We start from the raw sequence: 26,901 nt of genomic DNA, 5'->3' as shown, positions 1-26,901 counted from the left end.
ATGAATTGTTAAAGTATTCTGTTCTCCTAATCTGTTCATGTTCTGGGAGTGTATAAAACTGGTGTGGAAAAACAGTAGTGGACAAAGGCAAAGAAACAGAAGTAGGAACGGGTGCTTGCTGCATAGTGTGAACGACCCAATCCACACAAGCCAATAAAATACATGAACATATTAAAATGCACAAGGTTACGCCACATGGACTAAACAACAAGTTCCTATATTTACTATTCATTTTTTGCTTTTTATCATTCTTTTCAAATTCAATATCCATTCTCTAAGGCGTTGCTCACGGTAATCTTCCTAGATCACTTAGTTGTGGTTATTAGCCGTCCTATGACACTGCAAGTCCTGCAGACCTACTGTCACTACTCAGGTCACAGCCTAAGACTCCTACCGTGACCCTGCAACTTGATGGATGGTAAAAAGAATGTCTCTTAAAAGTGTAACTAAAAAAAAGGAAAAGAAAAAGTTCAATTGTTCTTAATCAGTCGAGGTCTTAGGTCAGGTACCGTTTGCTCCCGAAACAAAGTCTCTGGGTTTGTTGTGTTCAGTCGCAGATGTGATTGTACAGCTTCTTTCAACACGTCGTCGTCTTCATTTTCAGATCTCATCCGATCCAAACGTGCACTACTGAAGGGTACCAACCGAGGGACCCTTTCGCCCTCACTATCACTTATACCCTTGCGGACCCACTGGTCAAATGGCAAAGGCAAAGGTACCCTTTTGCAGTGCGCGCCATGGATCCAGTTCTTCTTTCCAACGACTTTCACTGCTGTACGTGTCACCAGAAGGACCTGTCGAGGCGGTCCACACCGAGCTTCCAGATTCTTCTTTCGCTGAAAATTCTTCAGACAGACCCAGTCTCCGGGTTGGATGGAGTGCCCTGGGTCTGCGGGGGCCTCCAGCAAAGCGTTTTGAACCTGCTGATGAAGAACACGCAATTTAACGGTGAGGTCATGTAAGTACTCAATCAACATAGGATACGGATTATCAGAGTACTTTTTAGGTCGTGGGACTCCCCAAACGTTAGCTCGGTGCCCAAAAACAACCTCGTATGGGCTGAGTCCCAAACGAGAGTGTACAGTTGTTCTCGTAGATAAGAGTGCCAAAGGTAAAGCATCGGGCCAAGCAAGACCCATGCTGGCCTGAATCTTTGCCAATTTGAGCTTTAGAGTGCCATTATAGCACTCTACCAAGCCTGCTGACTGAGGGTCGTTTGCCGCATGGAATTTCTGCCTAATACCAAGGCTTGCACACACCTTCTGCATAATTTGGCCTACAGATTCACTTCCATTGTCACTCCAGACAATTCGCAGCAAACCAAACCTCGGGAAGAATTCCTTCAAGAGGACATTGGCAGTAGACAAAGCAGTATTATCCTTTAGGGGGTAGGCCTCTATCCATCTGGAAAAGGCACACACCACCACCAGAACATACTTTAAATTATTGCAACGTTCCATATGAATGTAATCAATTTGCAATACCTCAAAAGGATACGTAGGTGGAGCAAAATGACCTGCCGGAGTTGGGGTTCCTTTCCTGGATTATGCATCAAACAAACGATACAATGTTTCACCACATTTTCCGCACATTTAGGGATTCCCTCATTCTGCCATACTGGAGCCAGAAGTTTGCATATCCCTTTCGCACTGATGTGGGCTGGACCATGCGCCATGGTAACTACAGGCAATACATAGGCGTCTGGAAACAGCCAACGCTGGTGTTCTGACAATTCCGTCCAACACCCTGTCGCGTCCAACATTCCCGTACTTTCTCTCCACTTACTCAATTCCTTCTCTGTAGCCTCTTCTTGAATCATTCTCACACTTTCTATTGTGTCCTCACACATTCCTTTTTCCCTGACCCATCTTGCAGGGCCTGCAACATACATGCGACTTGTAGCATCTCTCGCTGTTTCTTTCGCTACCTCGTCTGCAAAAGCATTCCCGCGACCCACATCATCAGTGATCCTTTTATGTGCACTACACTTCACAATTGCTATCTGGGTCAGCAAAACAAGTGATTCCAAAAGATCATTCACTGACTGACCATTCTGTATTTTAGTACCATGTGAAGTAAAGAATCCTCTTTCTCTCCAAAGGCGGCCAAAACTATGGGCCACCCCAAATGCGTATTGGCTGTCTGTGAACACATTCACTCTCTTCCCTTCAGCCAATACACAAGCTCTAGTCAAGGCTATTAATTCAGCTGCTTGGGCTGAATTCTGCCTAATGTGTGCTGTCTCTACAACTGTATGCAAAGTGGTAACAGCATAGGCTGCAGTTGTTTCACCATTAGGGAGCTTAAAACAAGACCCATCCACCCATAGGTTCCCATCCGGATCCACGAGTGGTGTATCTCTTAAATCCATTCTGCCTTTCGTTTCCTCCTCCGTACGGAGAAAACAATCATGTTGTTCTTGGGTGTTTTTCTCTTCTGGAATAGGTAACAATGTTGCGGGATTCAAAGTATTACATCGCTTGATGTGTACATGACTAGCCAAAAGCGTCAGCTCATACCCAGACAAGCGGGCACTCGTAAGATGCTGTGTTTTCGTTCTGTTCAAAAGAGTATCCACTGCATGTGGTACCATAACAACAAGGGTGTTATCCAGTACCAATCCAGCAGATTGACGAATGGAGATCGCTGCCTCTGCTGTAGCTCTAAGACATCTAGGCAATGCCTTGGCTACTGGATCCAATGTAGCCGAAAAATAGGCACATGGCCGCTGTTTGTCCCCAAATTGTTGTGTTAGAACTGACAACACACAACCCTCTCTTTCATGAACATAGAGTGTGAAAGGTTTACTGTAATCCGGAGTACCTAACACAGGGGCAGAACACAAGGCAGTATGTAAGTCAGAGAAGCTCTTCTGACATTCGTCAGTCCAAGGAAGAGGTTGGGGTGTGTCTTTCAAAGTAAGTGCCAGCAAAGGTTTAGCCAGCAAAGGAAAATTTGGAATCCACTGCCTACAATAAGAGGTAATGCCCAAAAAGGCACGCACCTCCCTTTGTGTGGATGGTACAGACATTTGTGCAATTGCTTGAATACGTTCTGGGGTCAATCGCCTTCCCTCCTTCGACAAGAGATGACCTAAATAGGTAACCTCTTGGCGACAATATTGTAGTTTAGAGGGTGACACCTTGTGATGTAACTCAGACAAATAACGCAACAACGAAACAGTAACATCCTTACAGACATCCTCTGAATCAGCAGCGATCAACAAATCATCCACATATTGAATAAGGGTAGCACCTGGGGGCAAAGTGAAAGCATCAAGCTGAGATTTCAAAGCCTGACTATAAATGGAGGGACTCTCACAATAACCTTGGGGTGCACGTTTAAATTGGAAACTTCGGCCCCCGAGAGAGAAGCCAAAAAGATCTCTACTCTCCTCAGCAATAGGAATACTGAAGAAAGCGTTCTTGAGATCGATAACTGAAAACCAGGCAGCCGAAGCAGGTATCATTGTGAGCAAGGCAGTGATATCTGGGACGACAGGAAACTGGGGCACAACAATCTTGTTAACCTCCCGAAGATCAATTACAAATCGATAGACAGGAGGCTGAGAAGAATCAGTACGTTTAAGAACAGGTAGAACAGGACTATTGCAAACATTTCCTCTAGTTTCCTCAACCACACCCTTCTGAACCAAATCATAGATAATAGCCAACAGAGCTCTTTCCCCGTCACTAGAAATTTTATACTGAGGAATACGTGGTAATTTAACATTAGGCTTAACAGTAACCACATAGGGTGGAATTTGAAGCAAACCAACATCATTCGGACCTGTAGCCCAAAGCGTAGCAGGAAGGGAATGCAATTCAGGTGGGAATTGGTCCTTGGACAAATACATAGGAGAAACCAATTTCTCACCTAAAGTAAGATGTACACCAGAGGGAGAACAGTACAATGTTGCATGAAGACATTTTAATAAATCCAAACCCAACAAATTCTCACCGCAACCAGTCGTTAAAATGTGCGGGGCCTCCAAATCATAAGGACCAATTGAGATAGGCAAAGAGCAAGAAACCGGGTTACGAACTGGGGCGCCAGAGAATCCTACAGAAGCATTTGTTAAGCCAGACAAAGGTGCCCCAGGGAGTTTGGAGTGAATAATAGAACTTCGCATTGCACCAGTATCCAAAAGAAATCGCTCTGAAACACCCAATGCAACAACTTCAACATAAGGCCCATTCTGATCCACTGGAACTGATACTACTCCCTTGCTTTGTCCATGGCTGTCCTAACTAGAGTGGAAATCCTGATTCTCACTTTCAATACAATAGTCGTCATTGTAGTATTGTGCAGACTGACTATTCTGCTGGTCAAAATAATTCATAGAATTCTGAGGGGGAAAGGAACGCTGTCCCTGAGACAACGCACCTCGCCCCCTACCCCTGGGTGCTGACTGGAAACCACCACGGCCTCACAGCCCTGGAAATCCACTATTACGCTGCAATAAAACCGGACAGCTATTCTTAAAATGACCTTCCTCTTTACAATAGGCACATTGATGAGGACCGGGCAAAGGTCGCGGAACAAAAGGTTCAGGTTTCTATAATACCCTCTGAAACTGGGGAGGCTGCTGAAATTGGCGCTGAGCAGAACGAGGGGGATAAGCCTGTTGTAAAATAACCTTTGTTTTTAAATCTTTAGTCTTTTTCTCGAGTTTATCCTTTTCCTCCTTATCCCTATTCTCGTAATACTGAGCAGTGGCTAATATCTGAGCAGATGAAGAAACAGCCCACAAACTTTCAGAATCTTTCAATTTATGCGACAATTCTGGAAGTAAGTTAAATACAAATGTATCCACAAATAATCGCTGTCCACCCTCAGTACTCATATCTTGACCACTGTGGTCGATGAACGTCTCCTCGAAACGGGTAAAGAAATCGGAAACACTCTCATCTTTCTTCTGTTTACATGCAGCCAACTTATCCCAATTAACACGTAAGGCAGGCATCATGGTTTTCATTAAAGTGATTATCCTACCGGGCAAGTCTGTAATCAAAGCATCAGGTTTAGCACCACCTATTTGTGCTGCATCCGCGGCAACTATAGCAGCCCAATCACCACCTAAAGATTGGTTGTGGTCTTCCCTACGAATCCGAGCCCATAATGCTTGTGGGACTACATTTCCCATCAACATATCAATATCGGCCAAATTCATGACGCACGCATCAACGGTCTGGGACAGCTCTTTATAATACCCAGCAGGATTTTTACGAGGGTCCGGTAAAGACTGTTTAAGCGCCAAAACTTCAGATCGTTTCCAAGGGACATGTACCCATATACGCTGGAAATGAGCAGGAACTCCCACAACAGTGCCTGCCTGTGGAACCGCATCTCTCCATATTGGAGGAACTTCTCTCATAGGATAATGTTTTACTTTTTGTCTAACTGCAGGATCAGGTTCAAGAAAAGTCTGAGAAGAAAATAAAGACCTGAAAGTGACAAGTGTCCTTACGGCGTTTTCGACCTCAGAACCCACTATAAGTCCTTTATCAAATGTAGTCTGTACATCTAACAGACCCTCGGGAGCTAAACCCAAATCCATATCCTCCCATCCTTTGACAAGAGTGTCACACATAACATTGAAAACATATATCTGTCTGGGCGCATCCCACTGGTGAAAAGTGCTCATGATATCTGGCACACAATACTGTGGACCACTCATGATCCATTTGTGAGCTAGATTGTTCAATACAATTCGCTCGTCGGGACCTGGGAGTTGACTACGGGATTGCCTTCGAGAAAGAGCAGGAGTCAGGTTAAAAGACCCAAAGAGGGGGGGAGAAAAAGCCAGAAACAGTATCGACCAATCGTTTACGAGTTGTGGGAGAATCAGACAGTAGAACGGGAGACAAAGCATTAGGAGGGGTGACAGTTACAAGAGGATCCGGGTGTAAAGGAGACTGAGGTACAGGAGTCTGAGGAACGGGAGTCGGTGGCAAAGGAGGCGGGGGTGGCAATACTGGAAGAGGCAATTGTGGAAGAGCCAGGATAAATGGTGGAACGACAGGCAGCTGGACAGGTGGTAACAATGGGGGTGCATTAGCACCTTGTACATAGGGCGGAGGCAATCTCAACAAATGGGATTAAGGAATCTTCGTCATGATCCCTACTCTGTGGGGAAGTAGGCAACACAGGGTAACATTTATTGATTGCCATACAATGCTGTCTGTCAGAGACTTCAATCACCTGATCAATCTCATTATCTTTAAACTGTTGGGCAGCCTGTATGATCATCATACCTTTCTCTTTCTTATCTCTTTTCGCTTACTTAATTTCTCTTTGTTTGGCTTCCTTACGCCAAAGGCGGAAAGAATCAAACATTGCCGGCCGGGCTTTTCTTTTGAACAAAATTGCTTCCAGATTATCTAATATATCAGACTCAAATCTACCATTCTGTGGCCACTGCAGAACACCATTTTTCTTCGTGTATCGGATCCATACGTCGTTAAAGACAATGGGGCCAACACCATGTTTTGAATGAAGCTCACAAGTGGGAGTTCCAACCCGAGGAATGGGACAAGAATCCTCCAGCCGGGATTCCCTAGTACAATCGAGACAACAAAACTTCCTAAATTTACTTAAGACCAGGCATTTTTAAATCACTGGTCTATTTACAAACTTCAAGGGGTTTAGAGCTAATCACACAGCACAAACGTACTTACCCCTTGGCTTCGGCTATTGCGATAGTCGAATAACAAACCCAAAGAAAAACAAAAACAAAGAAGTGGGCGCTACCCACGAATACTTAACTAAATGTTTTCTCACGCCAACAGAGGTCCGTCTAACGTTTCGCACTACCAATCGTCACTAAAGGGGACAAGGCAGGGCGGAAGTCAAGGCAGCAGTCATCAGCAGCCATCGGAAAGGAGTAGCCGTGCTGCAAAAGACCTTCGGTCCACTTCGACATACAGGGGTCGCTTGACGTGGTTCGCGAATCCTCCGGAATTTTCTTGCGAGGCTCCTCACGACCCTCTAGCTGAACCGCTACTGCTGATCCCGCCCCACGTTGGGCGCCAGTGGAAGAACCGGGCCTTATGGGCCTGGCGGCGCAGGGCACGCCTTAAATCTCGAAGTTCACCTGCCTTGTCGGACAGAGACACGAGACACTCTATTCGGCGTAGAAAATCAGGTTTATTAGCTGCAGCTAAGCACAGTTGTCCCGGAAGTACAAAGTAGGTAATCTAATTTGCAGGTGGCAGGACATATTTGTGTGCCTCAAAGGATAGTTGTGTAACAAGAGAATACAAGAGAAGAACAGCGAAGGCCAGTCGTATAAGATAGAATAAGGAAAGAATAGAGAAAGCCAAATAGTCAGTCGAAACAAGGATCAATCAGTCCAGACATGGATTAGTGGACTCGGCCAGACCCTGACATCGGTTTCGTAAGCAAGGGCAGGAGGTTACTTTTTAACAGAAGAGACACGTAGCAGCTGGAAACGGCAAAAACACTCCGGTCGCCATGCTGCCTCAGTGAAGGCAATACAAAATGGCGACAGGGCACAAAATGGTGGCTGAATACGGAACGAAGTCGAAAATCAAAGAACCTCACTGGGAAGTTTTGTCATAACGAACTACACAGAACGATAATGGCTTTACGGAAAACTGGGATGTTTGGTATCAAACTTCTCAGCACATTAAACCCACACTGATGATAGTGTGGGGTTTAATGAAAAATGCACTCAGAGGGCAACTTAGAGATGCCCCCTGAAAAATGACCTAACTCTAGTGGCTTGACCGCGTGGCTGCTTGCCAGCTACCACCACCAGACATGTTTCTGGACCCCTGGGTCGAGGGCCTGCTGCTCTCGGGGTCCTGAAACAATGCACATCCTGGCACGAGGTGCCAAGCCTCCTCCCCCAAGATGGGCAGGGTCCACAAAGGGGAAGGTTCAAAGGCTTGCGTGTTTGTGAGCTACCCCAGCCATTTGCTGCTCCCAGCAAATGACCCCCACCGGTTCTGAGCCCCACTTTGGGTGGGAGAATCGGCGAGAACACCAAGTTAGGAGGAGAGATGTGCCCACCTAGGCCAACTCCACCACTCAGGTGGGAGAGGCTCGGTGAAGCACAACTCTCAGTCCCGCCATCTTGCAGATGGGGGACCCAGCCAACCAGAGTGAAGCTTATGCCCCCCTGCATAATAGGGGGTGTACCTACCCCAATGAAGGGAACCATTGGTCCTGACCTGTACCTACTTGCAACGCCCCTAAATCTTGTATGTAGGGGCAACCCTGAACCTTGCCTCCTCAAACAAAAAGAAACAAGAAGTACTTAAGAGCCGTGCTTAAGAAGAGGACACCAACTGTTTTCCCCCAGCCATACCGGCCTGTCCATACCTCGACCTGCTCCAGCGAAATTTAGGCAAATCCTGCAGTCAGCAGTCCCCAAGAATCCGGAGGACCTGCCCTGCCTTCCCAAACCAAGACTTTGTCTCCCGTGAGCAGTGGATTTGCTCACCAACAGACTCTGGCTCCGGCCCAATTCTCGAGTCTGCACCCGAAGCCCATGGTCCGAGTTCGAGTGGCCCAACACCACAAGGACGTCTCCCCGGCGATCCTTACCTGCCTCAAGTCTCCAATCGACGCCTGCAGCCCCTTTCTGGAGGATCCCCCGACCACGACCGGAGCCGGTAAGAAAACCTGACGCCTAAAGACACCCCTGCACCTGAGGTCCCATGGCCTTGGGTGGCCCAACCGATGGTGTCACACCATCCCAACTTACCTCTCCAACCAGTGGTCGCCTCCAGAAGATCTTCATCCCTGAGCCTGCAGTGTTTCTTACAACCGGAGAATCCCCATTGAAAACAGGGCACCCGATGCCAAAACAGCACCTTGCACCCAGTCGCCCCTGTGGGTGCACCTTATGGGCTAAATCGGATCCCCCTTTGCCCTGAGCTTAAGTCCAGGGGCTTTGCTCCCACAGCCTTGTGGCCTGCTCATGAGCAGCCACCAACCGGAGGCCACCTATCCCCCATTGGCTAATATTGGGCCTCAGCACTCTGCACCCGGCCGTCCTAGGTGCCGGTTAGGGTGCTTTGAGAGTGCATCCTTGACACTGGGGGAACACTTGTTTTAACCCCAGAAAACCAACTCCAAAACCTAAGTACTTACTGTTAAACCAATAAAAAATAATTCTGACATAGGACTGCATTGACTGCTTTCTTGTGAAAATTGTTTTAAGTATGGAGTTGGTAACAAGAAAGAGGAACTTCAGACTACCCGTATCGAACATGCTGAAAGGTTAGAAACTCTAAGGGTAATTGATCATAGGGCATTCCTACAAAGCACATACACTGAAGCAGACAGGCCTGGCACACTACTAGCCCGTATAGTCCGGGATAGGCCCGATCCACTGGTCATAACTAGCATCCGTACACCTAATGGACATATAGTCCATACCCAACGGGAAATAAATTAAGCCTTCCATGATTAGCTTAATACACTTTATGCTAGACCCCCACCTGTGGAAAACTCTTCTATTGCTGAATTCTTGCAGGATTTACCCGTTCCAGTACTTTCTGAAGAGGTACAAAAGGGAATAGATGGTCCCATAACACAACAAGAAATACGAGCTGCGATAAAGGATATAAATTGAAACAAAAGGCCGGGGATTTACGGGCTACCTATTGAATTTTATCACACATACTGAGAGTCCCTGATACCTATTGTAAGGTACAAACTCCAGATGTCGAGGTAAGATAGCTGAAAGAAGGTTTATTTAGGAGCAGGGCAAGTTACAGTCTTCCTGCCTCAGCAACCGCCTTCACTAGAATGCAAAGAATCTGGAAACACACTGATTCTACCCCGTGATTCCAGGTTCTAATACATCCCCGCAAATGACCAAAGCAAGAGGAAATATAACATATCTCCTTTTCTTATAAAAACAAAAGAAATAAACAGGAAATAACAAGCGAAGCCCATTACATCATAAGCAACGAAATAACAAGTAAAAATAACAAGCAAAGCTCATTACATCTTAAGCAAAGAAATAACAAGTAAAGCATAGTAGCATAAACAAGTAGAATAAGCAACGTTGAAAGAAAAACGAATACATTTTAAAATCATCATATTTCCTGGGCACACAGTGCTGTCGTGCAGAGCGTTTGCTCTCCTGGACAGTTTTACGAAAAAGGTATTTCTTTGGAGCAATATTAGCAGAACTTGAAACATTAGAGTGTTTGCTCTCCTGAACAGTCTTACTAAGAAGGTTTTCCTTAGGAGCAACAGAACCAGAATCACTACGAGCAACAGAACCAGAATCACTACCACTACCTCCTTTAGAATACAAAGCAATTCTTCTAAAGTTCCAACTTTGCCCATTTTCCAACACAACATGCCACTTATGCACTGCTTTGACCCTAAAAGGTTCTGAGAACTTGTTTACCCCATGTTCCTTTCTACCCAAATTAATTTTGACAAAATCGTCAACATTAACTCTTCCCACCTTACCACTGGAACAACTGGAAATTTTTCCCAAACTTACCACTACAACCGCTAACATCACCAAACTTCTCCTCAAATAACCACTGAGGAACCATCTTGGTCTTTGGAACCCTACCACGCATAAGCTCAAAAGGAATGGCAATGGTGACACTATGAACAGTGATATTGTATGACCAAACTACCTCCTCTACAGCAGTGCGAACGTCACGTTGAGCTTGCACAGACAATTGAATGGTACCTTTCACCATCCTAATCATACGCTCCACAATACCGTTACCTTGTGGATTGTACAAAGAAGTACACATATGCTTGATTCCATGATTAGATAAAAATAAACGCATCGATGAAGAGGTCAATTGGGTACCATTATCCATTAGTAAAATACAAGGAAAACTTTCCTTGAAGAAAATTGACTTGAGTTGCCTAATAACACTTTCGGTAGTAATATTTTTCATGAACTCAACACACATCCAACGTGAACACACATCAACCAAAACCATGGCAAAACGACAATCTCCAGACAAATAATCCATTGGACCAATAAAATCCAAACAGACCTTGCTCCAAGGCAAATCCTTATCACATGCAATGGAACTGTCAGGCTCTGCTTTCTGGCCTCTTCGGGCTGTGTTGAAATGCCTATAACCTCCCCTATGAACGACCTCAGAGTCTGAAGCATAAAACACAGACTGCTAAGTAAGTTCAACCGGGGAGGGAAAGGATGGGGACAGCGGGGAGGGAGATCTGAAATGACAAAGAACAACGTGTTTAGAAAACCCTCCCGGGTGTGTGATCCTATCCCACCCACTACTCTATGTTCCCTTAAACAGAAAGGATTTACAAAAGCCACACTCGTACCTGTAAAGGAAAATGCAACTGACTGTTTCTTTAGAAGACACGAAGTGAGGCGGTACCAGGGACTCTACCCAGCTCTAAAACCACAAACAGAGAGGCTTCTCATGAAAACCCTAACCTAAAGAGAGCTACGCTATGTTAATGGAGGACTTACACACCTACCTAAACATGGAATACATATACATCAATGGGTGAGAACAATCCCTCTGTAATGGTACCCCTCCTGTGTCTCTTGAGTTGGGTAAATGATAAAAAATTTTGTGGAAGGAAAATCAGAGAATATAACAACAGAAATGGTAACGGAATCACTGCTCCATCACAAATGATTGACGAGTCTTTGTTGTGGGCGTTAAGCACACACCCCGGACTATTTGACTCCGTTACTGAGTATCCAGGCTAAGTCACCGTGGTTTGCTATGAGGAAAGAACAAACGCGACGGTTCCCTGGACAAGCTCCAAAGTAACTTTCACTCTTAATGAACACTTGTTCCCCCTCAGCCGAGAGGAAAGCAACAGATACTCAAGGCGCCACGCCGAAAACGTGGCTCGTACAGTCCCAATAAATCAGGCAGCAATAACAGGGTTTCGCGGGTGAGATCCGCTTTCTTACCGCTACTCCGTGGATACCAACCGTCACCGAGGCAATGCAAGGAATTATCGGCGCCGCCTGAGTCTTCCGGAGTCCCTTTGTTTCCGCGATGCGCACGCACCGTGCGTCGCTTACGTGACGTCCCCTTGGCATGATGGGAAATGTAGTTTTAGTCCTTCCGATGCGGCAGGAGCGCGCTGACCGAGTCGCCGCTCTCTTTGCCTTGCGGATCTTGACAGTACATCCCCCCTCACAACGGGCGGGGACTGGCAGCGGGACTGTCCGGGCACAAACGATGGAAATTGGTGACCAATCTGGGTGCATGTACAGCCCCAGCAGGCTCCCAGGAATTCTCCTCCGGACCATAGCCCCTCCAAGAAATCAGGTAGTGTCGGCGACCCCTCACCTACTTGGACTCGAGTATTTTCATCACCTCGTACTCCCTATCCTGCCGCACCCAGATAGGCAGGGGAGCGCGACGCACTGGACAGTGAGATGGCTTCAAGAGCAACACATGGAAAACAGGGTGAATCTGAAAGTGCGCTGGTAGTCGCAACCTGACGGCCACAGCGTTGATGTGCTTCACTACTCTGTATGGTCCTATGAACCGGGGATTGAATACGCTATGCTTCTTGAACTTGATGTGCTTGGTGGACAACCACACCAAATCCCCCCTCCTGTACACAGGGTTGGGCCTGCGGTATTTGTCCGCCTGTTTCTTGTAGCTAGCCTTGGCTCTTACCAGGTTCTTGCGTGTGGCTAGGAGCACCTTGCGAACATGCAACAATCTCTCTCTGACGTCTGGCAGCTTAGTACTAGTGTTTGCATCGAACCAGGGATGATGCCCATAAGAACTAAAGAAAGGGGAATGTCAGGTAGAGGAGTGTTGTTGTAGGCGATTTCTGCCACCCACAACCAATCCACCCAAGAATCAGAGTTGTCCTGCATTTAACAACGGAGATACTGTTTCAGGGTTTGATTCAGCCTCTCCGTCTGTCCGTCGGTCTGGGGGTGGAAACTGGTTAACAAAGAGGTTGTAATCTGCAGCTCTGAACACCAAGTTTTCCAAAAGCGTGCTGAAAATTGCGCTCCCCTATCGGACACTATGTCTCTCGGGAGACCATGCAGCCTAACTACATTCACAAGGAGTAGGTGAGCTAGCTGTCCTGCCGTGGGGACCTGACTGCAGGCTACGAAGTACCCCATTTTAGTTAGGTAATCAACCACTACCACTATAGCTGTTTTCCCCTGATCTTTCAGGAGACCCACTATAAAATCTACGGAAAACCTTTCCCACGGGTGTTCAGGTGTGGGTATGGGTTGCAGCAGCCCCTGTGGTTGTTGACGATCGGACTTCATTTGATTGCACTTCGTGCATTCGGTTACCCATCGACGAAGATCCGGCCTGATAGAAGGCCACCAGAATTGTCGCAAGGCCTTCTCGAGAGTTTTTCCATACCCCATGTGACCTGCGCAGGGGACGGTATGACACCAGGAGAACACAGTTTTGCCCAATGAAACAGTAGGGATGAGGACTTGAGTTCCCTTCATAGGTATTCCCTGTTTCACCCTCCATTCGGGGTGGTGTCTCAGCCAGTTTCTCCACACGCAGGTTTGTACTCCGTTCCTCACTCCTTTCAGGAAATCGTGGGTTTGGGTTACACCTATGACCTTGGATGGTTCGATAATGGCCCTAACAGTTGTAGCGGTGTGCAAAGTTGGATTTTCTTGTCTTGTTAGGGCGTCTGCCTTTCTGTTTTGGGTACCGAGTCTGAAGGTAACGATGAATCGGTACTCCTCAAAGAACAACATCCAGCGTAGTTGTCGGGGAGTCAAATGTCGGGCAGCCCGCATAAACTACAGATTCCTGTGGTCAGAATATACGGTGAATTGATGTTTCGCTCCCAACAGCCAATGTCTCCATTCCAAGAAAGTGTCACGGATGGCCAGCAGTTCCTTCTCCGCAATCGTGTAATTGGACTCCGCTGAACTGAGTTTTCTCGACATGTAGGCGATGGGGTGCAACAGGCCAGAGGCTTCATCTCTCTGCGACAACACCGCCCCCAATGCAACTTCGGATGCATCTGCCTCCACTATAAAAGGCAGGTCAGGATTGGCATGAGTGAGCACCGGTGCCGTAGAGAAAGAGGTTTTTAACTGGTCGAAGGCGTCTTGTGTTTCAATATCCCACACAAAAGGCTCGTTCTTCCTCGTAAGCCGGGTCAGAGGGGCCACCATGCCGAGAATCCATGGATGAAGCGCCTGTAAAAATTAGCGAACCCTAACAGGCTCTGAATATCCTTGATGTTACATGGACGAGGCCATTCTTTTATTGCTTGGACCTTCCGCTCTGCCATCACTTGTCCGGAGGGGGTGAGCATCACTCCCAGGAATTCCACCGTTGTTACATGGAATTCACATTTAGTGATTTTGCAATATAAGTGATGTTTCTGTAGCGCTTGTAGAACGGAACTCACGTGGGCTACGTGTTCTTCTGTTGTGTTCGAAAAGATAAGTATATCATCGATATACACAACGACGTGATGGTCAAGGAACTCTCTCAGTCCTTCATTTAGGAAAAATTGGAATGCGGCCGGGGCATTACGTAGCCCGAAGGGCATCACCAGGTATTCATAAAGCCCATACCGCGTCTTGAAGGCCGTCTTCCACTCATCACCTTGTCGTATACGAACAAGGTGATAGGCGCCTCGGAGGTCCGACTTGGTGTATATCGTTGCTGCTCGTACCTGTTCCAACAGAACAGGGATTAAAGGCAGGGGATACTGATTCTTAACGGTGATGGTATTCAACGCCCTGTAATCGATGCAACATCTTTTTCTCCATTCGCTTTCGGATGAAAAATAACGGCGATGCCGCGGGAGATCTAGAAGGACGGATATATCCTAGGGCAAGGTATTTATCGAGATATGCCCTTAAAGTTTCATTTTCAGGTACTGTGAGAGCGTAAATCCGACCATTGGGAATCTCTGCCCCCGGTAACAGATCGATTTGGCAATCATATGTCCGGTGAGGAGGGAGCACCTCCGCTTCCTTGTCGCTGAATACTGCCTCGTAGGTCTGGTAACATGGAGGAAGAGACACCTCTTTCTCTGCTGCCGTGGCTATCCGTTGAATTGAGGCTAACGCTTGTGATGGATTAGGTAACCCAGAGAAACAATGTTCTAGGCAGTAAGGAGACAGGAATTGAACCTTCTTGGTAGTCCATTGAATAACTGGTTCATGCTTCTGTAACCAGGGAAGCCCCAGAATTATCCCATATTGGGGTGCCTGGATGATGTTGAATGACATTCGCTCATGATGCGTTCCCTCGCAGGAAAGCCCATATTCCGGTGTATGGTGTGTAATGGGTCCGGCCTCTAGCTCTTTCCCCTCGACTGCGTAAACGACTTCCGGGGTGTTTCTTGGTGATAAGACGCACTCCCAGCCTCCGGGCTTCTGCATAGTCCATAAAACAACCGGTAGCCCCCGAGTCCACCATAGCCCGCACACCTTTTCCTCGGAACCCATCACCAACATCATACTCAGAAACAAATGGTTCCTCTCCTGGTCAACGTCTGGTATTATGGAAGGGATGATGTACCTGCTTGATGGTTCCCCTTCACTCACCTTCAAGCGTTGGAGTTTTACGGCTCCTTCCCTGCAAAGCCTGCTGCAGTTTGTCCGGTCCGAAACCGGCCAGGTTTGGGTTCAACGGGCACTCCCTTAAGAAATGTCCCTTTTTGCCGCAATATAGGCACAATCCTTGTTTGCGACGATAATCTTTTTCACCCACTGTTAGGGAGGCCCTCATGGCTCCTATCTCCATAGGCTCTGGCAGAGTGGATGGTTTCTCCCCAAGGCTCTGGCTTTCGTAGGGTGCGACCGTCCGGTCTCTCTTCTTGTGATCTCCCTTTCTTTCCTTCATCCTGTGATCCAAGCGTAATGTAAGTTTGATAAGAGCTGCACAGGTACGTGGTTGGGGGTCGATTTGTGCCAAAACGTCCTTCACGTCCTCTTTCAGACCTTTATAGAACAAGGCCGTTTGTTTTACTTCGGGCCAGTCTGTTTCTGCCACCAACCGACGAAAGTTGTTCAAATAAGTCACTAAGTCCAAATCTCCCTGCTTAAGTTTCAGCAGTTCCCGATCCGCTGTGAATGTTTCTGCCCTTCTGTCGAATGTCTTTTCGAATTCTGCACGGAATTCATCCCATTCATAAAGGAGAGGGTCGTCTCTCCTAACCACAGGGACTGCCCATTGCGCGGCCTCACCCCCCAGATATGAGATCAAAAAGGCTACTCTGGCTTGGTTAGTGGCGAACATCTTGGGTTTACACATGAAGTGTAGCAATACTTGTGTCATGAACACCTGCCCCTTTTTGTTGTCTCCATAAAACCGCTCAGGTGGGGCCAGGGGTATCTGAGAGGGCATTTCTACCACCACTGAGGTGGAGGCAGAGGGACCACCACCCACCGTCATTGTGGTTCCAGGCATCCTGTCCAAATGAGCTCGTAATTGAACATTCTCCGCCCTAGAGGCGGCCACTTCTCTATTCGAAGCCGTCAGTTCTACCTGGACCTGCGCTAACGCTGCCAGTACATCATCTAAGGTTGTCATAGTAAGGGTCAACACAGCCACGAAGCGGATAAAATTCTTGGGCCGATAATTCTGTCAGGCTCTGCTTTCTGGCCTCTTCGGGGCTGTGTTGAAATACCTATAACCTCCCTTATGAACGACCTCAGAGTCTGAAGCATAAAACACAGACTGCTAAGTAAGTTCAACCGGGGAGGGAAAGGAAGGGGACAGCGGGGAGGGAGATCTGAAATGACAAAGAACAACGTGTTTAGAAAACCCTCCCGGGTGCGTGATCCTATCCCACCCACTACTCTATGTTCCCTTAAACAGAAAGGATTTGCAAAAGCCACACTCGTACCTGTAAAGGAAAATGCAACTGACTGTTTCTTTAGAAGACACGAAGTGAGGCGGTACCAGGGACTCTACCCAGCTGTAAAACCACAAACAGAGAGGCTTCTCATGAAAACCCTAACCTAAAGAGAGCTACGCTATGTTAATGGAGGACTTACACACCTACCTAAACATGGAATACATATACATCAATGGGTGAGAACAATCCCTCTGTAATGGTACCCCTCCTGTGTCTCCTGAGTTGGGTAAATGATAAACAAATGTTGTGGAAGGAAAATCAGAGAATATAACAACAGAAATGGTAACGGAATCACTGCTCCTTCACAAATGATTGACGAGTCTTTGTTGTGGGCGTTAAGAACACACCCTGGACTATTTGACTCCGTTACTGAGTATCCAGGCTAAGTCACCGTGGTTTGCTATAAGGAAAGAACAAACGCGACGGTTCCCTGGACAAGCTCCAAAGTAACTTTCACTCTTAATGAACACTTGTTCCCCCTCAGCCGAGAGGAAAGCAACAGATACTCAAGGCGCCACGCCGAAAACGTGGCTCATACAGTCCCAATAAATCAGGCAGCAAATAACAGGGTTTCGCGGGTGAGATCCGCTTTCTTACCGCTACTCCGTGGATACCAACCGTCACCGAGGCAATGCAAGGAATTATCAGCGCCGCCTGAGTCTTCCGGAGTCCCTTTGTTTCCGCGATGCGCACGCACCGTGCGTCGCTTACGTGACGTCCCCTCGGCATGATGGGAAATGTAGTTTTAGTCCTTCCGATGCGGCAGGAGCGCGCTGACCGAGTCGCCGCTCTCTTTGCCTTGCGGAGCTTGACAGGAACCTTAGACACGTGCATCAATTTTTAACCTTTTCTCACTCTCCCTGCATAGAGAACAGTTTTCAACCCACCTTCATACGTCATCATCCATTCCAGGCCACCAGAAATTAACTCTCAGCCGTTTGCTAGTCATACTCTGACCAAGATGACCTTCATGTGTCAGAATAAAAAGTCTTTTCCTAAGGGAATTAGGAGGCACAAATCATTCACCTCTCATCACCAAATCATCAGAACTACCTAAACTAAGCTCTTCTTGCAACTTAACAAAATTACGTAGGGAAGGTTTCACATCACCCTCCCGTTTCCAACCAAGACGTATGGCACTAATTAATTTCCCAAAATCAAGATCTTCAACAACTGCTCGAGGCCACTCATCTTTAGAAATTGAATTGAAACCACCTGAACAAACATCATTAAAGCCAGCAACCAAACACACATTCTCATCATTGAAATCAACACACTCTTCAGATTGAATAGGTAGACGGGATAAACAATCCGCTTGTACATTTTTCCAGCCAGAAATATGTTGCAACGTTTGAGTATATTCTTGCAATGTGGCAGCAAATCTCATTAGACGAGGAGAACCGTTATTGGCTCCTCCAGGTGACAAGATTCTAATGAGCGGCTTATGATCAGTTCTTAAAGAAAAATGCGTGCCCCATACGTAGGTGCGAAAATGAGAAACTCCCCAACCAGCAGCTAACGTTTCACGCTCAATCACCGCATAATTGCGTTCTGAAGGACTAAGAGTTCGTGAAGCGAAGGCAACCGTTTTCTCTAATCCATTTTTCCTTGGTGACAAAATTGCACCAATACATGGGCACTGGCATCAACGGTCCCAAACGTGTCTTTACCTGGTTCAAAAGTGGTAAGAATGCCTGCACTGACAATCTCAAGTTTAATTTTCTCAAAGGCATCAGATTGTTGAGAACCCCAAATGAATTGTACCCCTTTTCTAAGTAACAATCTCAAAGCTTCAGTCTTATGAGCAAAATTCGACACAAACTTAGAGTAATATTCAACTAATCCTAAAAAGGATTTCAACTGGTCCTTGTTTTTGGGAGTAGGAGCACACCTAATGGCTTTCAACAAGTCTTCCTTTGGCTTCACACCAGGCTGAGAAATGGTGTACCCTAAATAATCAATCTCAGTTAATAGTAATTGACACTTATCCTTTCTAAGAGTAAGGCCTGCATTTGAAAAAACATGCAACACTTTAGCTAAATTAGCATTATGCTCCGACTCATCAATACCAGTAATTAATACATCATCTTGGAAAAAATTAACATGCCTTATGTCTTTTAGCAAAGAATGCATCATGCGTTGGAACACTCTGGCCACAGAGGCCAGCCCAAACGGTAACCTTTTAAATTGAAAGACTCCCTCAACAGTTACAAAAGCAGTAAGCTCCCTGGAATTAGGATGTAAAACAACCTGATGGTAGGCAGATCTAGGATCAAGCTTACTAAAAAACTTTGCCTTGTCCATCAAAAGTACCATTTCTGAAATGTTTGGGAGGGGAACTAACCTACGATAATATTTTGGTTGAGGGACCTAAGATCCACACAAAAACGAAGTTTGCCATCCTTTTTTTGAGTGACAACGACAGGGGAAAGCCATTCTGAGGCTTCAACAGGCTCTATTATATCTTGTTTCTGCATATCATCAAGCATTTCTTTGACTTCATTCCGGATAGCAATAGGAATTCTCCTAAGAGTATGTCTCACAGGCGAAGAATTTTTCTTAAGTTTAATCTCATGCACATAACCCTCTAATTTACCTAAACTTGAACGAAAAACATCACCGTACTTAGCAAGAATGGCATCAACATTAGAAAAATCATCAACAACAAGAACCTTGTCCACAGATCTTGGATCTAGAATGATATGCAAGTCATGTTGCTGTGTCCAGCCCAGAATGGCCGGACCATCATCAGAAACATACACTTTCCCAGATGAAAATCTGCCTTTGAATTCAAAAGAAGCATCCATAATGCCCTTAATATTGATAATTTGGCCTCCATAGCCTTTTGGAGTGATGTCACTTTTGTACAGTAATAAATGGGGCCAACATTCATTAAATAAACAAAAAGGAATAATAGTGAACATAGATCCAGGGTCAACTAAGAGCGTTACAGCAACTCCATTCACAACAAAGACAGCTTTAGGCCTTTGAAGACCCACACAAGAACAATTCTCTATACAAGAACATTCTTCTATGCACAAAGACATTTCATTCGGAATTATATCATCTTCTACATATGCAACTCTGTTAACTGAAGGATTTTTACAGGCCTTACTGGTGTGTCCCCTTTTATCTCGAGCAAAACAACCTACAAAATCCGCTGCATGAGACATGCTCCAACAGCGAAAGCAACCCATATATTTATTTTTTCCTGTGGGAACAAAATGTTTAGGTTTCGACTTAAAAGTGGAACATTTAGGCCTAACATCAGTAGAAACAAAGGTTTTATCCACTTTGTTTACGATAATAATTGAGTCTTCTTTTTTCAATTCCAGAGTCTGCATTTCTTCCATACATTTATCTGGCTCTTCCACCACTTTGGCAATAGCAATAGCTTCCATCAAAGTTGGATTCTTGGCTGCCCAAAGTTTTTGTTGCATCCTCTTGTTTTTGCATTGAACGATCAACTGATTTCTAATCATTTGATCTGTCATGGCACCAAAGTCACATTTCAACGAAGTTCCCTTAAGCGAGTCACCATTTGGTCAACAGTTTCTTTTTCTTTTTGTGGAACGGTATAAAATTTGTGTCTTTGCATCACAATGTTTACTTGTTTCCCAAAGTATTTTTCAAGTCTCATTTTAGCTTCAATATACGGATTATCCACAGGTTGCCCATCCATACCAAGTAATTCTGGTAGAAATTTAAAAGCATGTTGTCCTCCTTTACCAAGAGAATTCAATAAAATTGCTTTTTTCCGCGACACAGGAAATCTAAGCCCATCAATGGCTTCCAAGTAATTTTCAAAAATACCTAGCCATTCTCCCCATTCAATGGCAGGTGTATCACCATCAATTAAAAATGGAGGTGGTGGTGCAATAGTAGAGTTAGCTGTAGTAGCCATATTAATAAAAATTAGAATTTATTGTTTGCGAAATTAAGCTGAGGCAGGAGAAGATGTAGTAATCCATGTGAATGTTTATAATGTAAAAAGGAGTGCTCTATAAAAACAAGCACAATCCAAGAAACAGGCACTTAAAATTGCATGGTTGGCGAAATAGGCAGAAATAAAATAATCAAAACACATTAGTTCTGTTTTTCCAAATGCGTGGTTGGCAAAAAGTTGGTTGGCAGAAATGACAATGTACTAAAATAATTGTAGAGCATCGAAACACGTTATATACGTGTAAAACACAGCGTGGTTGGCAAAACGTGGTTGGCGAAATAACAAAATGGCCGCCAAACGTCAAAACGTGATGACACAACAACGGCAACGTGAGCAACGCGACTTACTGCCTGGGCATAGACAATGCAGTGTGTCTCGCGACTAAAGGGCAGCGCGTGAAGGTAACGATTGCCGAAAATCCAAAACACCACAAAAATGCACAGTACCTGTTACCACAGCGAGTGAAGGTAATCTGCCAAGTAAATCTGCCAAGTGACGGTAGTCGAGAGTCTGCCAAGTGCCGGGAGTCGAGGATCTGCCGAGAATGGATTCCGGGAAGTCAGAAGAGAACTAATGACTCTGGGTGGTAGAAGCACAGGATCGTCGCCAAATATTGTAAGGTACAAACTCCAGATGTTATGTTATGTTATGTTATTTTATCTTTTGTATAGCGCACGGCTACTCAAAAAGAGTTTCCCGGCGCTTTTAGTAAGGAGGGCTGCAACTTAATAACATAGCACAGTTAAAAATAGATAAAAGACAGATGGCCAGGTGAACATACAAAAGGTGGGCTACTGAGTAAACAGCCAGGTTTTAAGGCCTTTTCTAAAGGCAAGAAGGCTGGTGGCTCCCCGCAGAGTGAGCGGCAGAGAGTTCCACAGCTGTGGCGCTAGTAATCCAAAAGAGCGGCCTCCCAGGCGAGCTCTTCTCACTCGCGGGACAACCGCCAAAAGCAGGGATTCCGACCTCAAAGAGCGAGTCGGATGATAAAAGGCCAGTCTCTTTTGGAGATACTTTGCTCCCACCGCATGGAGGGCTTTATAGGCCAGAGTCAAAGCCTTAAAGGCAATCCATTTCCGGATTGGAAGCCAGTGCAAGGTCTTCAACAGACCCGCTGCACTGGCCCGTCTATTTAGACCAAAAATAGCTCTCGCGGCTGCGTTCTGCACCACTTGGAGCCGCTGCAGCAGATACTCTGGCAGGCCCAGGTAAAGAATGTTGGCATAATCTAACCTGGACCCGATTAGAGCCTGCACCGTCAGCTTCCTATGTTCCTCTGACAACAGGGGGAGGAACCTCCGCAGCATCCTCAGGAGGCCAAAGCAGGTGCCCGACACCCCGAGGATCTGGGATTTCAGCAATAGCTCCTCATCCATCTTGACCCCCAAGTTCTTAGCAATTTTGGAAGAACAAGACGGAGGAAACATATTGAGGGGCCACCAAGCCTGCCAGTCTGGCTCTGTGTCACACCCAAAGAAGAGTACCTCGGACTTATCGGAATTGCACTTGAGGCTGTTCAGTTGGAACCATTGGAAAACAGCCCCAAGGCAATCCCGGATACTCTCCCCGTCAAAGTCTCCTCCTCGTTTACACGAGAAGAGGAGCTGGGTGTCGTCAGCGTAGGATACGATCTGGGCCCCATGCGACTCCGCCAATGCCGCCAAAGGAGTCCTAAAGATGTTAAAAAGGGTCGGGCTCAAAATAGAGCCCTGTGGGACCCCGACTCCCAGAGGCGGCATCGCGGCGGAATCTGGCGAGGCCCAGACCGTTTGCCGGCGGCCAGCTAGAAAGGAGGAAAACCAGCCGAGCACCGTCCCCCGCAGACCTATCTCATAAAGTCTAACGAGCAGGCCATCATGGGGGACGGTGTCGAAAGCCGCCGACAAGTCCAGCATCACCAGCATGGCTTTGCCCCCCGAGTCCAGAACCCCTTTAATGGTTTCTGAGACCTCAAGGAGCGCAGTCTCAGTGCTGAGATGAGGGCGAAAGCCCGACTGGGTGGCGTGCAGGATCTCGTTGGTCTCAAGAAAATTGGAGAGCACCACCTGAACGTGCTTTTCCACAATTTTCGTGAGAGCCGGCAAGGTAAGATATCGAGGTAAGATAGTTGAAAGAAGGTTTATTTAGGAGCAGAGCAAGTTCCAGTCCTCCTGCCTCAGCAACCGCCTTCACTGGAATGCAAAGAATCTGGAAACACACTGATTCTACACCGTGATTCCAGGTTCTAATACATCCCCGCAAATGACCGAAGCAAGAGGAAATATAACATAACCTACATTGGATTCAGCATATAAAGCGGCCTTTGAGACAGGCTATTTACCACATTCCACCATGCAAGCACTGGTCACATCCTTGCCTAAACCAGGACGAGACAGTCTAGATCTACACAATTATAGACCCCTCTCCCTATTAGCGACGGAATATAAAATATTAAGTAAAGCTCTCGCCAATCGTATACAACCCCAACTCAATACACTCATACATAATGACCAGTGCGGATTCCTACTGAATCGTAGTACGTCTCTCAATACCAGGCGATTACATTATGTAATGAAGGCCACTCCGCATGTTTATCAGTCTGCGGGTTGCATAGCATTGGACCTTCGTCAGGCTTTTGACTCTCTCTCCTGGGAATTTATGTTCGCAACTCTTCAAAGATTCGGGTTCCCAGGCACATATCTTAAATGGGTACGCCTTCTATATACATCCCCTACATACCGAGCCCGTACGGGTCGTTACATATCTGATCCATATACAATCCACAGGGATGTCCGTTATCGCCATTACTGTTTGTTCTTGCACTGGAACCCTTAGCTATAGCGCTCCGAAGCTCGACGGACCGGCTTGGCATACCCATCGATGGTGCGACCCACCTGACTTCCATCTATGCTGACGACATCCTATTGTACCTACGTGACCTGTTGGCCGAAGAATGCTCCCCACCCTGACATTTTTACCACCTTCGAACGTCTCTCGGGGGTGGCTATAAACCCGGGGAAATCTATGGCCTTCTTTTTCAGGGATATACAATACCAAACTACCCTGCGGTTCGGAGGCTATGTCTTGCCAGTGGCGCCCACCACCTTTAAATACTTAGGCATTCAAGTATATAGAACACAGACAGATCAAATTGAAGGTAATATAAAACGAGACATAACGGGTCTCCGGGCTAGTGTGGCCTTCTGGTCCTCCCTACCATTGTCAGTGATGGGGCGGGTTGCCATCTCGAAGATGGTGATGCTCCCCTTGCCTATTATACTATTTTGTGAACTTATCAGTCGTAATCCAACAGTCTATCTTTAATACATTAAACACCATATTGGTGAACCTTATCTGGGGTAAAGGCCGCAGACGTCTTAGCCTGCGGAAACTTCAACTGGAGATCAGGAGTGGTGGCCTGGGAGTTCCTGACTTTCGAGCCTACTACTATGCTATTCAGCTCCAATGGCTATCTTTTTGGACCGCAGGAAGAAACTTACAGGAAATCGGGTACACACCTATGATAGGTTTCAGTTTTCGATGCCCCGCCCACTGTATATATTACGCTTATGAGTTAGCATGATGTGTCTAACCAATATGCAGTTACAGCTTATTATTTATGTGCTGCAACCCACTGAGCTATTTTTGTGATATGCAAGCTTCAACTCCTTCTAAAGAGAGAGAGGCTTGTCTATGGCAAACAGACTTCTGATGCTGATATTTGCTCTGCAGCTCCAATGTCTCATGGTACAGTTTTCCCCCTTCCCTTATGAGCAGAAAATCCCTGTTTCTGCATTTCTTGCCTTGAGTTAGTTTTGCAGAAATGGTTCCATGCCCTGGAGAAGCAGAGCTTCGGCTCTGTGACCTTGAGGGGAGATAACAGTGTTGCCTTCGCAGGTGCAGATGTCGCATGTATGAGTTCATTGTTCACCATTTTGCTAGTTCTGTAATTTTCCAGGCTGGGCGTGTCTTTACCCTGCCATGTTATGTTATAATGTATTGTCATGATAGGATGAGTCAGTCCTCTCGGTGCACTCCCTGGGGTGTAGACCTGACGGGGCCCATCTGCAGATGAATATTATGTCCTAAGAAATATATTTCTAATTCTTCTCCACTGCCTGGCTGGCCTATTATATGAGAATGATAGATGAGTGAGGTAAGTCGCTCAGGTGGATTTGAGCCACGCTTATCAGATGGCGCCCGAACAGGGACTCCGCGATAAGGATCTTTCTCACCCGTAAGTGGGTAGCAGAAGGCCGGGGACCCTCTGGTTGGCACGGTGGGTCTGGGTACCCACTTTGATGCCGAGCTTGGTTCTCGCAGCGCTGCCCCAGACTGGAGTGTGGCTCATCACGGTTAAATACTGGGAAAGGACCCAAACCCCTAGTGTGAGTGGTTTGATGGAAGAGTCCCAGATCTTCTGGGGTAAAGTGCGCAACGGTCTGTAGTGCCGCCCAGGTGGCGGATGTGTCTTCCAACCTCAGAACAGTTAGTGCACTGTTCGGTCTGCGGTAGGGTCCAGGTTCCCCAGGACTTGGTCGACGGGCCTTGTCCCATTATGGTAACACGTGTTTGGCAGGGACTCAATGCATAGGACGTGCGTGTGCGTTTGTAAATGGTTGTGTGTGGAGATAGTTGCTCGGTTCTTTTGTGTCTGGGTATGTGTGGGTTCTTTGGCGGTATCTGATAGAGTGAGTTTGGTGGTGTTTGATTGAGTGTGCAAGATGCCGTGTTTCAGTAAGTTGCGATGTTTTAGGTGTTGCTGCAGTTCAACTGATGTCAGATTGGCCAAGAGCCAACCAGCTCCTGTAGAAGACTCTTTGAATTTTGAGATGTATGTGAATATGGATTTATCTCGATTTTGTTTAATATTTCTGATGCAGTTAAGATAGATTACTTGCAGGAGAGACTGTTTGCTAGGCACAGCTGTCAGAGCATGTATGATTCCCTAAGGTTGTGGCAGAAAGAGGAAAGTTTAGTTTTAAAAGAAGACAAAATGTGTACATTTAAAGTTGCTTTTAATGGCTCAGTGAGCCAATGTGAGCAGTGATTAAGAGGATGGGGTATGCATTTCATGTAATATGTTTGATTTGGTTATAATTGGTTTGGTTTGAGAGCAGTCTGTGGGCTGCCTTTTGTTTGTGTAAATGTTTGTTTGAATGAAGTGGGGGCACCTTGTTGCATGAGTTAGATTGTCTGGTCCTTGTGAGCTACCTGAGATGGTTGTGCCTGACTATCTGTGTGTTTTTCATGTAGTTTAAAAGTGCATGCAGGGCTGTGCTCTATGGAAAAGAATTTGGTTTCTTTCATCCCCTTAATTTGTGAACAGTAGAAGATGAAGAAAAAGGGATTTGATTACCAGTAATCAGAATGTATATTAATAGAATGTAGGAAGAGTGTAAAGTTAGAAAGAAGAGAAAAAAAAGAAAGAGAAATGTATTTGTCAAAATAGTGTTAATTATTGGATGTTAGAAAGAGTTAGGAAGGCTTTTTGGATTTGTCAGCGCCAGAACGACGAGCGTGGAGCGCGAGGCAGATTTGGCGTTGGTGATGAATGCAGGAACGCTGGCTAGCAGCCCAGAATTCTTAGCTCTTGGAAGACGGTGAGAGTGAAATGCATTTTTTTGGCACGGCAAAGGCGGCCTCCAAAGGGGGTGGAGAGCAGAAGTTGTTTAGTTAGTTTTAAACATGACTTGTTGAGTGGATGTGTTTCAGTCCACAATAAAATAAAAAAAAGGTTGTAGAACTCTGGGCTGGTAAGGTTTAGAATAACAGTGTGTGAATTTTTATTCCGTTCTGGAAGATTATGTAGAATGGAAATATAGATGCTTGCAGACCAGAGCAGGGCAGGTGTGACCTTGGTGTTATCAGCACCATTCCAATGGGTTCGCAGAGTACAGGCAGAAGATTATGGGGGGGCTAGGAGGCTCAGCTCCTGGCACAGACATCAGAGATGCACAGTTGGAGCCATGTGAATTGTGAATTTGCAGCGAGTCTGCATAATTATGAGTGCAGACGGCTGCTGTTTCAGACTAAAGTATAATGCAGTTGTTCAGAACACATGTGATTTAGAATTAGGAACAAATTTATGAATAACTTTCAACAGGTTATTCCATTTGGACATAGAGAATTAC

Source organism: Lissotriton helveticus, chromosome 9 (assembly GCF_964261635.1).
Source record: "Lissotriton helveticus chromosome 9, aLisHel1.1, whole genome shotgun sequence".
Lineage (NCBI taxonomy): Eukaryota > Metazoa > Chordata > Amphibia > Caudata > Salamandridae > Lissotriton > Lissotriton helveticus.
Note: the sequence above shows the minus strand (reverse complement) of the source record.